The sequence below is a fragment of the Pteropus vampyrus genome, unplaced genomic scaffold (assembly GCF_000151845.1).
Source record: "Pteropus vampyrus isolate Shadow unplaced genomic scaffold, Pvam_2.0 Scaffold927, whole genome shotgun sequence".
Lineage (NCBI taxonomy): Eukaryota > Metazoa > Chordata > Mammalia > Chiroptera > Pteropodidae > Pteropus > Pteropus vampyrus.
In genome coordinates, this window is record NW_011889708.1 from 377,713 (window position 1) to 391,361 (window position 13,649).

Consider the following 13,649-nt stretch of genomic DNA (forward strand, 5'->3'; position numbering starts at 1 on the left):
AGTGCAGGTATTAGGATAGGCGCCCTCTTTGCAATGTGATTTGCTATGTACTGAAAATGTTTGCAGCCCCCTTCCCTGGAGTAGAAATACACTTGAGGGATAATGTGAACTAGTACACAGAAGCCATATGTCCCCTGGGACCAGTAGTTGGAGCTGATACAGGGGGTTAGACCGATATTACAGGCAAACCAGGTGCATTGTGGGGCAACTAAGTAAAACGGAGGAGTAGTGTCTATGAGAGTGATGCTGTCACAATTCTGGGCATAGGGTGAAGTGCTTAAGGGATAGCTAGTAGAGTGGATACAAGCGCCCTGGCCTTGTAAATCAAGGGCACAAAGTGCTGCTATTGCTTACTGAAATATTCCTAATCTGCTGAGTAGAATTTCCAAAAGCAGTAGTAGCTCCGAGCCCTACATAGTATGATGGGGCCGGATTCAAGCAAAACCAGCAATCACTGGTGATATTAGGGTTAGTCTGATTAACAAAACAAAAAACTGCATCTAACATACTTAACACCAGGTTGGGGAGTTGTGGTGGCCTCAGGATGCTCCGAATAGTGGGGTTGGTGGGGGCAGCACTTTCTAAGGAGTTAAGGGGCAGAGATAGTCCCTTTGAGGGCGTGGGTTGAGGTAGAGATGGCAGGGGCAAAGGGATCAAGGGGTTTAGTAGGTGATTGGGTCCTATTGGTAGAGGTGAGAAGCGGCAGTTCACCTGTAGCTGTACAGTGATGAGTATACCAGGATCAACTCCCGATACATATAACTGAAGGCCCCATGTTTTCCCTGTAGTCCAGGCCTGTGCATTCCATTGTTTTACAGTGAGGGTTACAGGGTTATAGATTCCTAGGTTAGTACATACAGACTGAATAGGGATATGTAGTGAGCTCTCCCACCCAGTTCACTCTCCCATGGTGTGATTGTTTCGCAGCCCCAAGAGACACAATAATATTCATTTGGCTTAGCACATGTGGGGCTTCCTTCCTGAGGACACATATAAAGCTGTGTTCCTTGAAGACCTTTTTCCATAGTGAGGTCTTCACACCCATATGGGGATGACCAGAGTTGGCCCCTTGCCTTATAGTGAGCTTTGCCAGGCTGCCATAGCACATAGATCTACATTGAAAATAGGTTGGCTAGAGATATTCACTGTGGAAATAGGAATGCCCGTCTTGGTTCTAGTTAACTCCCATCTATACACCTGGGGCCGGTGAGGATTGCTGGAGTGACAGTGAGTGACATGTAGGAAGATAGAGACAATTAAGATGGTCCAGTCTGAACCCTTGAAAGTTTTATCTTTAGTGGGTCCTCTGACTGACGCGGGGTCCATTGTTCCGATGTCTGTGGTAGATGCGCAGCCTTGATCCTAGTATGGTGAATCCAATGATGGCACCCAGCTACTTTGACTGCGGTGGGTGTTGTGAGGATGACAGGGAAAGGTCCGTCCCAGCGGGGCTCAAGAGAAGCAGGCTGTACCTTCTTCACCCAGATCCAATCACCTGGAGCGTGGTTGTTTGGCTGGACTGGATGCTGAGCAGTTGTTCTAGTGGCAGAGACCAGTTGCGGGGTCTCCTGCCATGCGAGATGGAAGGCCTGCAAAGACTTAAGCAGTGAAAAATTATGAACTTCTGTTAGCTTTTCTTCCCCTAACTTGGGGAGGAGAGGAGGGGGTCTTCCAAACATTATTTCATAAGGCGTGATGCCCTTACAATAGGGTGTGCACCGTGCCCTTAACAGGGCAAAGGGGAGGAGACTCACCCAGTTTTCGCCAATTTCCAGCTTGAACTTAGTTAAGGTTTCTTTCAAGGTTTTATTCATTCTTTCTACTTGCCCTGAACTCTGCAGCCTATAAATGCAATGCAATTTCCAATTGATCCCTAACACCTTTGCTAGAGATTGGCTGGTCTGGGCAATGAACGCCGGGCCGGTGTCGGACCCCAGTGTTATGGGCAGGCCAAATCGAGGCACTATTTCTGAGACTAATTTCTTTGTTATTACTTGAGCTGTGTCCTGCTTGGTGGGGAAGGCTTCTATCCATCCCAAAAAAGTGTCAATGAACACAAGCAAGTACTTGAATCCGAAGGTTCCCAGGCTGACCTCAGTGAAATCCAACTCCCAGTGTTCCCCTGGTGCCTGTCCATGAAGCCTCGTCCCTTGCTGTACTTCTTTGGAGGGCCCTGGATTCACTCGTGCACAGATGTGGCACTGGGCTGATACCTGCTTAGCCATTCTTTGCAGTCCCGGGATGTAATAGTCTCTTCAGTTCAATTAACTTGGTCCCTTCTAAGTGAGTGCTCTGGTGAACCTGGGTTATAAGGTCTCAGCCCAAGACCTCAGATACTATAATGCGGCCGTCCGTAATCCTAACCCACCTAGTAGATTCCTCTTTTCCTCCCAGCTTTTTGCATAGTTCAATTTCCTCTGGAGTGTAGGTAGGGATGTCTGTTAGCACTCTGGGCGGTAGGGCCGGCAGAATGTCAATTGGCCCCACTGGTTTTCGGGAAGCCTCCTTTGCTGTCTGATCAGCGAAGGAGTTGCCTCGTGCTACCTCTGAACCCGAGTTTTGGTGCCCTGGGCAGTGGATGATTGCCATTTTCTTTGGCAGCCAAATTGCCTCAAGCAGGGCTAGTATTTCTTCCTTATTCTTGATTTCTTTTCCTCCTGAGGTCAGTAGCCCCCTTTCCTTATCTAACACCCCATGTACATGTGCCGTGGCAAAGGTATACCTGCTGTCCGTATAGACATTAACAGTTTTGTTTTTACCCCACCGCAGAGCTTGAGTCACTGCTACTAGTTCAGCCCGCTGAGCTGAAGTTCCATGGCTTAGGGCTTGTGCCCAAATGACAGTCTCAGTGGTAACCACTGCAGCGCCAGCATACCTGACTCCTTCTGAGACGAAGCTACTCCCATCCGTAAATAGGGTAGCGTCTGGGTACAGCCAAGGGCTATCTGTCAGTTCCGGTCTGGTGCAGGTGACATTCTCTAGGACCTCAAGACAGTCATGTAGGGGTTGGCGAGGGTCATTGTCAGGCAGTAGAGTGGCTGGGTTGAGTGTGGCAGTTTTCAGGAACTGTACGTGGGGTGGGTTGAGAAGCAGGACCTGATACTGGGTGATTCAAGCATTGGAAATCCACCGGTCCAGTGGACTGCGAAGCACTGACTCAACTGCTTGTGGGGCGATGATCTGGAGGGTCTGTCCTAGTGTCAATTTTAGGGCTTCCTTAGTGAGGATTGCAGTGGCAGCGATTGCCCTCAACCAGTTGGGCCATCCTGCTGCCACGTAGTCCAATCTTTTGGAGAGGTATGCAACTGGTCGCTTCCAGGGTCCTAGGGTCTGTGTCAGGACGCCTTCCACAATTCCCCGCACCTCAGTAACAAAGAGCTGGAATGGCTTTTCCAGGTTAGGCAGGGCTAATGCAGGGTCTGTGGTTAGGGCTGCCTTCCGGGCTTCAAATGCCGTTCTTTCTTCCTTTCCCTAGGCTAGGTCCTCTCTTTTCCCTCCGGTACTGGTGTACAGGGGCTTAGCTATTTCTGTGAACCCCGGAATCCAAAGCCTGCAGTAACCTACTGCTCCCAGGAACTCTTGAACCTGTCGCTTGGTGTGTGGCTGGGGTATCCTCAGAATAGCCTCAACCCAACTAGAGGACAGGGCCCTTTTTCCTTTCTGTAGACTGTACCCTAGGTATGTCGTTTGGGGAGTACAAAATTGAGCCTTCTTAGCAGACACCCGATACCCATTCTTGTCTAACTCCTGGAGTAGGTCCTCAGTAGCCTGTTTACACTCTAATTCTGTTTCAGCCGCTAGCAAAAGATCATCAACATATTGTAGAAGTACTACCTCTGGGTGCCTCTGGCGGAATTCGACTAAGTCTTTACTTAGGGCTTCATCGAACAGGGTTGGGGAATTCTTGAAGCCCTGAGGCAGTCGAGTCCAAGTCAACTGTCCTGAGTAAAGTCTGTCTGGGTCTTCCCATTCAAAAGCAAAGATGGGCTGGCTAGCCTTGGCCAGCGGCAGAGTAAAGAAGGCATCCTTCAGATCTAGGACAGTATATACTTGATGACTCGGGGGTAGCTGGCTGAGAAGAGTGTAAGGGTCGGGCACTACTGGGTGAATGGTCTCAACTCGCTTATTGACCTCCCTGAGATCCTGGACAGGTTGGTAGTCATTGGTGCCGGGCTTCTGTACTGGGAGCAAGGGAGTATTCTAGAGGGAGTGGCAGGGAACTAAGATTCCTGCCTCCCTCAACCTTCGAATATGGACAGCAATACCTGCTTGGGCCTTCTTACTGACAGAGTATTGATGTACCCGGGCTGGAGTAGCTGAGCTGGACAGAGTCACTATAATTGGAGGATGATGTGCTGCCAGCTGGGGGGATTTGTTTCTGCCCAGACATCAGGAATTCAAAAGATTGAATTCCAATCTTTTGTTGGAATTCAGTTAATAGGGAGTTTGTAAGTAAGGCTCCTGGCGAGTTTATTAGGGGCTTCTCTAGCAAAAGGTATTCCTCAGACAATGGGCAGGTGGTCCTGACCCGACAGTCAATTCAGTATGCCCTTCCTTGAAGGTAATTGTGGCCTGTAACTTCTGTAGCAAGTCTCTACCCAGCAGCGGATACGGACATTCTGGCATAACTGGAAATGAATGAGTAATTGTTCCTTTTCCCAGATCTGTTATCCTGGCTTGGGTCCAAGTGTAAGATTTACTTTGTCCAGTGGCCCCTTGTATAAGTGTCTTTTCCTTTGAGAGTGGGCCCTGGGTGCTTTGTAGGACAGAATAGGTAGCTCCTGGGTCTACCAAGAAGTTCATAGGCTTGCCTCCGACTTGTAAAGTTACCCTGGGCTCCCGGGGGCTTATAATGTAAGAGCCCTGACCTCCTCATTCTGCGTCCTTGAAGACAACGAGGGGAGCCTTCTTCTTGGGGGCTCGTCCTTTTTCAGGGCAGTCATTCTTCCAATGTCCCTTTTTCTTGCAATATGCGCATTGGTTCTTCTCTAGCCTGACTCTCCTAGGTCCATTGTTCGCTCTAGGTGCCTGTCCTTGGCCTCTGCCTTTTCCTGTCCCTTTGGATTGGCTCCTTGCATGGTTGCAAGCAGGACCTTGGTCATCTTCTTGGTCTGTGCTATATCTACATCATCTCTATTGTTAAATACTCATTGGGCTATCTTGACCAGTTCAGATAGGTTCTTTCCTTCAAACCCTTCCATCCTCTGCAGTTTCTTTCTAATATCCGGGGCTGACTGACTGACAAAGGCAAAATTTATAGCCCTCCTATTATTAGGGTCCTCTGGGTCAATAGGGGTATATAACCGGTGTGACTTTAAAAGTCGTTCCAGGAACACCGCTGGTGATTCATCCTTAGCTTGGATGACCTCACTTACCTTAGATAAGTTAATGGGTCGTCGGGCGGCAGACCGGAGGCCCTGGAGCAGAAGCTGGCAATACCGTTGGAGAGCCTCCTTACCTTGGTTGGTGTTGGGGTCCCAAGGCGGACGGGTGTTCGGGAAAACATGCTGGACATAGGCCGGATCGATGGAAGGCTGCCCGTTGGGCTCTAATACCATCCTTGCAGCCTCCTTCAGGATTCGTTCCCGCTCCTCTGAGGTAAACAGGACCTGGAGAAGTTGCTGACAATTGTCCCAAGTTGGCTGGTGGGTAAAGAAAATAGTCTCTAGGAGAGAGATTAATCCCTGGAGTTTCTCTGAGAATGAGGGGTTCTGGTGTTTCCAATTGTATAAGTCGCTGGTGGAGAAAGGGACATAGACCATGAATGGCCTCTGGGTTTCTCCCCCAACTGGGGGTGCCAATTGCCAGAGCGGGGCCAAGACTGCTGCCTGGTTCAAGGAATCAAGAGCAGGGTCAGGGTCTTGTGGGGGCTGATACACAGTTCCAGTGCGGGTATGGGGAGGGCTCCAGAGAGGTTCTGCCTCCCAGTTGGACGGAGACAGGAACGGGTTATGAGGGGAGTAAGGGAGGAGGAGTAGTGATCTTGGGGTCCTCAGGGAGTTCCTTTAAGACAGGGTAAAGAGAGTTAAGTGTCTGTCCGGACAGTTTCTCCTTTTGCCCCTTTGGTGCTAAGAGAAGGATAGGCTTGGGAGTTGCCCTTGACTCTTGACCACAGCGGCAGCCCTTCAAGTACTTGGGGGCATCAGAAACGATATTGACCCACACATCGAAATATGGAGCCTGATCAGGGTGGCCAGGATCTCTGTAGATGATATCCCACACCTGAAAGGCTGCTTGCAGGTTGAGTGACCCTTCTAGTGGTCACCTTGTTCCAAATGTGGGCCACTCCAACTGGCAGAACCTTTTGAGGTTGAAGGGAGTGACATTAGCTCCGTAGGCTTGGGCTCGTCTCTTAAAATCCTTAAATTGGTTATGGAGGCACTGCAGGGGGGTAGGACGATTTGAGGAGGAAACCTGACCCATGTTAGTAAAGACAGGCAAGAAAAGAGAAAATCCCCACAAAAGCCAAATAAGCCAGGGCTAAGATCAGCCTCTGACCTAACGTCCAGTCGGGGGCAGGGAGGGGGGGCGGGCATGGAGGCCAGACCTAAGGAAAGAATCAAACTAAGTAAACTTATGAAAGCTAAAGCAATAGGAGGGTAACAGTACATTTGGCTGATCTGGACAGGCAGACACAATACAGACAGACAAGACAAACTACAGGTAACACAAAACACTAGTGCACCAGAAAACTGAATACCTGGAGTCAAGTCTGACGTCTCAGACCTTGACCGGACTAGGAAAGTATTGCTGTGTCCAGCCTTCCACTAGTTCTCTTTAGGGCCCACTAACAGACAGATCCAAGAGCAGTCTTACTCACCGGTGAAGCTGCTCCAGATGGCTCGTGCCCAATTGTTACAGTATTAAACCTTTTTGTCCACCTGCCCTCCTGGGCGAGTCTGCCTGGTGTCCGGGGCTGAGGAACGTCTCTCAGCGGCCGTCCCCTGGACGGCCAGGTCCTCGCCCAAGGCGGCCGGAGTCGCGGGTCTTAGGACATCTCCTCCGCTGGAGAGATCTCGCTGGGGCCTCCAAATGTTACAGAGTAATTATGAGCCTTTATTGCTGGCCGGTGACTGACTCTGTACCATGCAGGGTTAGAGGAGATTAATCCCGAGCTTCCAGAGGAGGCAGCTTATAAAGCCTCCAACTATATCCTTGAATAAGCAGATTACAAGAAGCAGAAGTTAGCCGTTAATCTTTTGTACAAAGATAAATGTATCCGGGGGACTCTCAGATAAAACAGGGCCTAGTAGACAGTTTTATCATCTGCGCCTTGGAATGTCGTGCTTCTCCTGGGGCTGGCACCTGGAGATATCACCTCCCTGTAACTGAGTTACTGTTCTCCCTGGGGGCTGGCGCCTGGAGATACCACCTCCCTGAAACTGGAGAATTTCCACTTTTACAGTGTATTCTGTTGTTTTACCAGAAAGAAGATTTATTACATAAAGATCTCTCTTTAGCTTGCTGCAAAGAAGGAGCTTTTCTTTTGGTTTCCAGTAGGTGGTGTCTAAGCCTCTTGGATCTCTAACAGGTTTGGTAGAGTTTGCTCAGATTCCCCCGGGACTCTGTGGTGTTTGGTCTCGGAGGATATGGGGGGCGGGGGCGGTAAGAATCAACTGTTGTTTCTCTGCCAGCTGCTTCTCTGCTCTCTGGCCTGATGACTGGGCCCTGCTGCCAGCTGGCCACAGGTAGCCCACAGTCCTCGTAGGCTTGACTGTTCAGAGAACTTGCAGCACGAACTCGCTGCTCCTTCTCCTGTCCCCTTCCTCCTGCATGGAGCTCCAGAGGCTGCGAGAGGTAGCCTCAGTCTCGGCAGCATTCGCTCAGATTCCCCTGGGGCTCTGCAGTATTGGGTCTTGGAGGGTATGTGGAGAGGGGACCCCTCGGTTGTGGTTGGGGGTTGCAGCACAGCCTTGGTTTTGGAACTGGGGCTGGTGAAAATCAACTGTTGTTTCTCTGCTGTCCAGTCCCGCTTCTCTGCTTTCTGCCCTGATGACTGGGCCCTGTTGCCAGCTGCTAGAAGTTCCGGCACTTCCAGGCAGGCTGATCAGGGAAGTCGCCGCACCTTCACCCCTTCCCATCTTCCTGCGTGAAGCTCTGGCAGCTGCAAGAGGCAGCTTCTTTATTTCTCCCAGTCTACTGCCTGACACCCGGGGTTCTGACCCGTGGTAGCTCTTATGTGCAGAACCCACGGTCAGATGTGCTGGTATGCAGTTTGGGTGTTTTTTGTTCAGTTTTAGATGTTCAGCTTATTGTTGTTTCAAGGGGAATGATCTGAGGATGTCTCTCACTCCACCATGTTTTCCCAGAATCAGATATTTTTAATATATTGTTGAATTCGGTTTGCTAATATTTTGTTGAGGATTTTTGCATCAATGTTCATAAGAGGTATTGGATTATAGTTTCCTTTTTTTTTTTTTTGTAATGTTTTTGTCTGGTTTTGGAATCAGGGAAATGGTGGCTTCATAAAAAGAAATAGAGAGCCCTCCTTCTTGAAATTTTTGGAATAGTTTGAGAAGATAAGTGTTAATTTATCTTAGAATATTTGGTAACATTTGCCTATGAAGTCGTCTGGTCCAAGACTTTTGTTTTTGGGGAGTTTTTTGATTACTGATTTGATTTCATTGGTAGTAACTGGTTGGTTCAGATTTTCTGTTTCTTCTTGACTCAGTCTTGGGAGATTGTATGTTTCTAGGAATGTATCCATTTCTTCCAGATTGTACAATTTGTTGATGTATAATTGCTCGAAGTATTTTCTTATGATCCTTTGTATTTCCATGGAGCCCATAGTTACTTCTCCTCTTTCATTTCTGATTTTATTTATTTGGGTCCTCTCATTTTTTCTTGATGTCTGGTTAAGGGTTAATCTATTTTGTTTTCCTTTCAAAAAACCAACTCTTGGTTTCACTAATCTTTCATATCGTTTCTAGACTCTATTTCATTTATTTCTGGTCTGATCTTTATTATCTTTTTTTTTTTTTGAGTCATTTTGTTTTCATTTTCATTTGTCTCTAGGTATCTTTTGATTTCTTCCTTGATCTCATTGATAACCCATTGTTTAGTAGCATGTTATTTAGCCTCCATATGTTTGTGTGTTTTCCAGTTTTTTTTCTTATAGCTGATTTCTAATTTCATACCATTGTGATTGGAGAAGATGGTTGATATGATTTCAGTCTTCTTAAGTTTACTGATACTTGTTTTGTGGCCTAGCATGTAGTCTATCCTGGAAAATGTTCCATGTGCACTTGAGAAGAATGTATATTTTGCAGCTTTGGGGTAAAATGCTCTGAAAATATCTATTAAATCCATCAGGTCTAATGTGTCTTTTAGGCCCATTGTTTCCTTGCTGATTTTTTGTCTGGAAGATCTCTGTCCATTGGTGCCAATGGGGTGTTAAAGTCTCCTACTATGAGTGCATTACTGTTGATCTCTCCTTTTATGTCAGTCAATAATTGCTTTATGTATGTAAGTGCTCCTATGCTAGGTGTGTATATGTTTACTAGAGTTACGTCATCTTGATTTATTGATCCCTTTATCATTATGTAATGCCCTTCTTTGTCTCTTATTATAGCCTTTGTTTTAGAGTCTATTTTATCTGATGTAAGTATTGCTACCCCAGCTTTTTTTTTTTTCATTTCCATTTGCATGAAATATCTTTCTCCATCCCTTTACTTTCAGTCTGTGAGTCTCATTTGATCTGAAGTGGGTCTCTTGTATACAGATTATTCCTGGGTCTTGTTTTCTTATCCATTTGGCTACCCTACATCTTTTGATTGGAGCATTTAATCCATTTCCATGGAAAGTAATTACTGGTAGGTACATAGTTACTGCCATTCTATTATTTGTATTTGTTTTTTTTCTTTTTTACCCCTTCTTTTTTACAGAAGTCCCTTTAACATTTCTTATAACACAGGTTTGTTGGTGATGAATTCCTTAAGCTTTTCCCTGTCTGGGAAGCTCTTTTTCAAACCTTCCATTTTAATCAAAAGATTTGCTGGGTAGAGTATTCGTGGTTGATTCTTGTTTTTCATAACTTTGAATATTTTTTGCCAATCTCTTCTGGCCTGCAAAGTTTCCATTGAAAAATCAGCAGACATTCTTATGGGGGTACCCTTGCAAGTAACTAACTGCCTTCCTCTTGCTGCTTTTAAGATTCTCTCTTTGTCTTTGACCTTTAGCATTTTGATGATGATATGTCTTGGTGTGTGCCTGTTTGAATTGCTCTTTTATTTTGGCACTTTTTGTGCTTTCTGAACTTGTAAGTCTAATTCCTATGCCAGGTTAGGGAAGTTTTCTGTCATGATTTCTTCAAATAGATCTCAATTCCTTGCTCTCTCTCTTCTCCTTTGGGTACTCCTGTGATCTGGATGTTGTTACACTTCATGTTGTCCCAGAGGTCTCTAAAATTATTCTCATTTTTTAAATTCTTTTTCTTTTTGTTGTTCTGATTTTGTGTATTCTGCTACCTTGTCATCAAGTTCATCTATTTGATCTTCTGCTTCATCCAATTACAGGTGAATCTTTCTAGTGTATTCTTCATTTCAGTTATTATATTCTTCATTTCCGTTTGGCCCTTTTTTATGGTTTCTATGTCCTTTTTTTATGCTTACTATCTCTCTGTTGAGGTTCTTATTGTGCTCATCCATTCTACCCATTAGTTTGTTGAGCATCCTTATAACCATTATTTTGAACTCTGTCTCTGGTATGTTGCTTGCCTCCATTTCATTTAGCTTATTTACTGGAGTTTTCTCCTATTGTTTCATTTGTGGCATGTTTCTTTGTTTTCTTATTTTATTAGCCTCTCTGTGTTCGTTTCTATGCGTCAGGAATATTTGTTTTGTCTCTCACCCTTGGCCATATGGCCTCATATGGAAGGTGTCCTATGTGGCCCAGTGGTATACTCTCCCTTATCTCCTATGCTGGGGGCTCTGGACGTGATCTTTGTGTGGGTTGTATGTGGCCTTCTGTTTTAGCTGAGCCTTTATTGGTGTTAGTACATCAGTGGATGGGATTAATGCTCAGGCTAACTGTGGGAATTAGCTGCACCCACAGGGTAAGAGTTGGTGTGTGGGGGCTGACCCTATTGAATGGGATTTGCCATAGCAGGCTTGTGTACTTGTTGTGACCACCCTTTGTGTGCACTGCATATAGGGCTAGTCAGGAGTTGCTCTGTCGTGGTCTAGTGCCAACCTCCTGGTACATTGGCTTTGTGGCCCCTTGGGAGAGGATCCCCAGTAGGCCAAGGTCAACTCTGCCTTTGATTGCTCAGGGCTATCAGGTGGGAGCTACAAAGTGATCCGCAGCTTGTTGTTGCCTATGCTGGATCCATAGGTAAGTGGAAGAGACAACGCTGTAGGCAGCGGTTAGGTTATCCCCCGTCCCTGACCTAGGGCAGTTTAACAGAGGGACCAGTGCTCCTCAAGGCCTGACACTGCCTGTCAGTTGCTGTAAGTCTCTAAAACTGGAAGAGCCTCTGGGTGATATGCTTATTGGGTGGTATAGGGACCCCGGGAATCTCTTGGATCTATTGAGTAAATTTCCCCCTGTCACTTCAGTGTCAGTTTATATGCCAGCATTATCTCCGTAGCTCCCTGTATAAGTTTCAGACTGTAGCAAGGTCAGTTGCTGCTGACCTTGGTCCTATAAACACCCAGGCTCTGTTTAAGAATTTCTGAAGCTCGTGGGCATAAGTTTGTGGCCTGCTACTGAATGCTTCTTCTAGATATATGGGCTTTGTGTGGGCTGCATGAACTGAATACTGTTGCTTGCTGTTGAATTCGTGACCCAAGGAAAGCATAGGATGGAACTGGGTTGCCTGGGAGCAGGCTTGCCACAGTTAATTTGTGGGTTAGGTGTCACTGACTTTATTGCGAGGAACAGGCTTCTGCTCCTACTCTTCTTCTGCTTTCCTTCTGCTCCCCAGGGGACCACATGGGCTCCACACATATAAGAGTATAATAGTGATATTCAGCCACACATGCATGATACAATAAGCTGAATTATGTTTACATATTTTAGGTGCAGGCGCTCTACTAATGTGATATTCTAAATCCAGGGTCCTATTCCTAGCTGCGAGCCTGCATCACAGCCAGATCTGGGACCCACAGAAAGTATGGCCTACCTCATTGCAGGAATGCTGGACCAACCAGCGTTTTCCAACTCCTCTCTTGAGGCTGCCATGGTGCAGGTAATCCCAGCGCAGCCAGAGAGAAACTGAGAAATGCTCCTTAGCCATAGCTGGTCTTTGTGAACAAGGAAGGAAAATGACTTCCCTGAGGCCACCTAGTGAGACCATGACAGTCAGGGCTCCTGTCTGAGTTGGTCTCATCGCAAAGCCCAGTTCTCCATACTGAGCCTCCAACTCCATCCCCAGCCACACCATTCCCATTAGTGGCACCAATGACACTATGTTGATCTTGCTCCTGGGTCCATGACAGGTGTTCAATTTAGAGTGCGCCTGGCAGTGTGAGTGAGGCATCGCAGATCATTGGGGGCTAGGGCTACATGAGGGACTACCTGTACAAGTGCATGCTGCATGACGCCCACATCCTGCTCATCTTTGAGGTGTGTGCATGTCCTGCTGTCAGCTCTACCTAACTCCGCTGTGGACCTCTGAGCCTCCTGGCACTAGGCCCAGGCTGGCTGTGTGTTTTGTCATTTGAGCTTACTCACAACCTTGTCTAGATTGTTCTGCAGACAAGAAGGCGGAGGCTGAGAGGCCAAGCAGCTTACTCAGGGTCCCACTCCCAAGGGCTCTTTCTGCCGAGCCCACCTCCTGGCAACTATGGCGGGAAAGAAAGGAGGGTTGGGGCCAAAAACACCTCAGACACCATCCCAGAACCTTTGGGGGTGCTAGTAGTCTTGACTGCATAGCCTAACTGACCCAGGAGGAAACCAGAATACCAGGGAGTGAGGGACAATGATGCACCTCTCCTGAGGGGGCTGGAGTCTCATGAAGCAAGTGCATTTGGCTCTTGGGGGTAGAAAGGATTTTGACCAGGCCTAGGGGAGGGCAGTTTGGGCCAAGGGCAGGGAACTAGAACATGTCAGACCCAGACAGAACCTTATCTGCCAAGTGAATAGGAATAGAATAAACAAATCTTTGTGGGAGTAGAGGCCAATCCTGCTGGGTGGGACTGAGGCAGGTAGTGTAGTATGTGAAGGATGGACGGAAGGGGAGACAAGTAGTCAGATTGGAGAGGATTTTGGATCTTACTGCGAAGGCAGTGGAAGCTATAAAATGTCACAGCTTTGCTTGCAGTGGCTTCTATACTGCAGGTGAGCAGGCAGTGGCATGGCCCATTCAGTCACACATGTAGTAGTGGGGCTGCCTTTGACTTTCATACTACTGGGCACAAGGAACCAATGAAATTCTCCAGATGTACATTGCCCTGATAGGCCTGCAACATGCTGGCTGCATCCTGACTGCAAGGTTCAAGTAGGTGCCATTTCCACTCTCTGCTCCTTGAGTCCCACCTGGAGTGGCAAGAGGGGTGGGACAGTGCAGCCTTACAGAGCTAAGCTTATCTGCTGGCTCGCTGGAGGGAAGGAAGTGAGCAGGAGCCTAGGCTAGTGACTGTGGGGCCTCGAAGGTGGAGCTCCAGACCTTGGCCTTCACCTGAGGGTGATAGTGTTGCAGGGTGACCCTG

General features: G+C 47.4%; 1 pseudogene; it reads right to left on the reverse strand.

The window, feature by feature from the left end:
• LOC105309895 overlaps window positions 1-2,225 on the reverse strand; it is a 56,325-nt pseudogene extending 54,100 nt beyond the window's left edge.
• Between the last annotated feature and the right edge of the window lie 11,424 nt (window positions 2,226-13,649).